Here is a 3287-nt window from a genome sequence, read left to right as displayed (position 1 = left end):
CTCAAATAAATAAATAAAATCTTAAAAAAAAAAAAAACTAAATATTCACATAGCAAATTTTGTGGTCCCTGAAGATAGAATTTATCTTTGTAACAGGCATCAACTGCTCCACGATATAGTGTGAGATTTCATTATCTCTCTAAATCAAAATTAAATCCAGCTTAAGTTCTGTTCAAACACTAGATGATTCCTCCATCTCTTCACTCCCTCCTAGGTAACAGGATTATACACAACTACAGGTAACTTAGCAGGTTGCTCCTTTGGGCAGAGCGTGTTTCTCCGTCCCTCGCCTGTAGACTTGGCCACATGACTTATTGTGACCAGGGGTATTTTAGCAGACTTGACATAAGCAAAGACTTAAAATGGGCTTGTGCACTGGGGGCTGGTGGTCTTGTGCTTCTTCCATCTCCTTGAGATGAACCTTCCCTGGCTAGCCTACTAGTCCTGGAAGGAGGATAAAAGACAACAAAGGCCGAAGCCAGCCTACATGCAATTAGCTTCCAACCTGTCCCTAAACACATAAGCTAAGTAAGTGCTCACTGCCGGGGATTGTTATACAGCTGTGGTCGTAGTTAATGGATCCATACCCCTTCTCCCCAAGATCATCAGGACCTCGGCTCATGCCAGTTGCCACAGCTGTGCCCTCCGCCTGGGCTGTGACATACTCCTGAAGGTGGGGGTTCTGAGGCAGCTCTGTCCCATCCGTGGCAAGTTCAGCCAGAGCCCCCTGTGCCAGGCCTCCCCAAACTGTGGCCTGTGCTCAGTCAGTGCCTGGGTTTAATCCTCAGACGCATAACCTGAGCAACTCATTTAATTTTTCTTTGCCTCATCTGTAAAATGGAAATAATAATAGCACTTCACAGAGTTCTTGTGAGAAATAAGTGAATATATAAAGTGCTTAACACAGGGGTGCCTGGGTGGCTCAGTCGGTTAAGCGACTGCCTTCAGCTCAGGTCATAATCCTGGAGTCCCGGGATCGAGTCCCACATGGGGCTCCCTGCTCAGCGGGGAGTCTGCTTCTCCCTCTGACCCTCCTCCCTCTCATGCTCTCTATCTCTCACTCTCTCTCTCAAATAAATAAAATCTTTAAAAAAAAGTGCTTAACACAGTGCTTGGCATAGAGTAAATATGCAAAAAATGCTAGCTGTGATTATTATCATGGATTTATTCATGTAAATATTCTCCCTCCTAGGTCCTCCCACCGCTGAGAACCTACATTCACATGAGCTCAGGTCCCTGCTCTGTTGGGATTCATACCTTCCTTCCCTTTCTTGTCTTGAGAACTCCCACTTACCCACCTGAGTTGGGCCCATTGGTCTTCAATCTGGGAATCATTAAGCCTCCAACCCTAAAGTCTGTTAGGAAAGCCTGTGTGGAAGTTGTGTTCTGGACAGCCCGCAGCTTGCAGATTTTCCTTTCCATGCAGAAACACACAAATCTGGGCACCTGGGTGGCTCAGTCGTTAGGCAGCTGCCTTTGGCTCAGGTCATGATCCCAGGGTCCTTGGATCGAGTCCCACATTGGGCTCTCTGCTCTGCGGGAAGCCTGTTTCTCCCTCTCCCACTCCCCCTGCTTGTGTTCCTGCTCTTGCTATGTCTCTCTCTGTCAAATAAATAAACAAAATCTTTAAAAAAAAAAAAAAGAAAGAAAAGAAAAGAAACATACAAATCTTCATGGGGGCCAAGAAAGTCCAAAGCTCAGGGACAGAGCGTCTGTCTCTTCCCCTAGGAGCAGTGGAATGCCTTTCATTCCTCTGAGGTGAGCCCGCAGCTGAGAAAAACTAGACAGGGTTATTTTCTCACTAGGTCATTATGCTATACCTAATTCTCGATAATCTCCACCATTGGACTGTGAGTTCCTTGGCTGTGTTTTATTCACTGTGTACCTCCAGAGCTTAGCACAGAGCCCACACTTAGTAGGTACTTGATAAATGTTGGATACATGAATGAATGGAGAATACAGGTTATAGGACCAAGGCAATTTCCAAACGAGAGATGGTGAGAAATCAACATGAGCACCCACAGGGCACTCAGCCTCAGGCTCAATGCCGAGGCCCATACAGGAGAAGTACCAAGACACCTGGAGCTTCAAAGACTTAAGCCTACCAAAAAAATAAAGTTCAACCACAGAAATCACTTGCTCTGTCCCACATCAACGAGAGCCCACCGAAGGGCTTGGTTTAGAAGCTGCTGTGGCCCTGATGGCGCACAGGACTTAGGAAAGAAGAGGCAAGATGTGGCCTAAGGCTTGAGAGGGGCTCAGACACTCAGCAGAGGGCCACTGGCTTATCAGGCCAAGAACATTTGGCTTGGAGCACTACTTCAGCAGTTACAATTTTGGTGGACTGTTCATTAAACCTCCTTCCACTGCTTGGCCAAGGGCTTGACATGGGACCCAAGCTAGGCCAATCAGATAGTCTTTTCCCCTTGAATCTTGAATGGAATGACATGAAAATGGAATTGACTGATCCCCTAAGGCAGTACCATGAAGAAATTATCCTTAGGGACGCCTGGGTGGTTCAGTCGAGCAAAGGCACAGCACAGGAATGAGTTTGCTATTTGTGGAAAATAACAAGGAGACCAACTTGATCTGGCTGCAGGACTTGTGACAGGGAGTCAAGAGAGATAAGCGTGGCTATTTCAGGCTGTGAGCTGAGCATAGAGACCTAGAAGTCAGGCTGGGGGTGGGTCCTGATGAGTCAGGCAACAAAGAACGGGTTCTGAGAGGAGACGTGACAAGCAACCACTAGTAGCAGGAGCTCTCTTTCCTCTCATTCCAGGACTCAACGAGATTTTAATCTAAGCCAGAGATTCTAGATATGAGCCCACTCAAGGGGCAGACCACTCAGCTCCTCTAAGAGAGTAGCAGTTTGTATTGGTAAGAATGTGTGGTTACAAGCAACAGAAAAACTCTAGTTACTGTAAGCAAAAGATGATTATATTCAAAAGAAATGGAGAAGGCTCACAGAATCAAATACCGAAGAGGCTATCCCAGAAAGATGAGGAACCAGGGCGGTGAAATCAAGGGAGCTGGGACTAAGGATAATTTCTTTCCTTTTTTTTTTTTAATTTTATTTATTTGAGAGAGTGAGCATGAGTGGGGGGGGAGGGGCAGAAGAAGAAGCAGGAGAAGCAGACTTCCCACTGAGCAGGAAGCCCTGGACACAGCGACAATGTGGGGCTCAATCCCAGGACCTGGGGATCATGACCTCAGAGGAAGGCAGCTGCTCAAATGACTGAACCACCCAGGCGTCCCTAAGGATAATTTCTTCATGGTACCGCCTTAGG

Source organism: Eumetopias jubatus, unplaced genomic scaffold (genome assembly GCF_037043125.1).
Source record: "Eumetopias jubatus isolate StellerSeaLion01/CBP00866 unplaced genomic scaffold, mEumJub1_p1.0 scaffold_5, whole genome shotgun sequence".
Taxonomy (NCBI): Eukaryota; Metazoa; Chordata; class Mammalia; order Carnivora; family Otariidae; genus Eumetopias; species Eumetopias jubatus.
The sequence above is the reverse complement of the archived record's forward strand: the minus strand, read 5'-3'. Positions refer to the sequence as shown.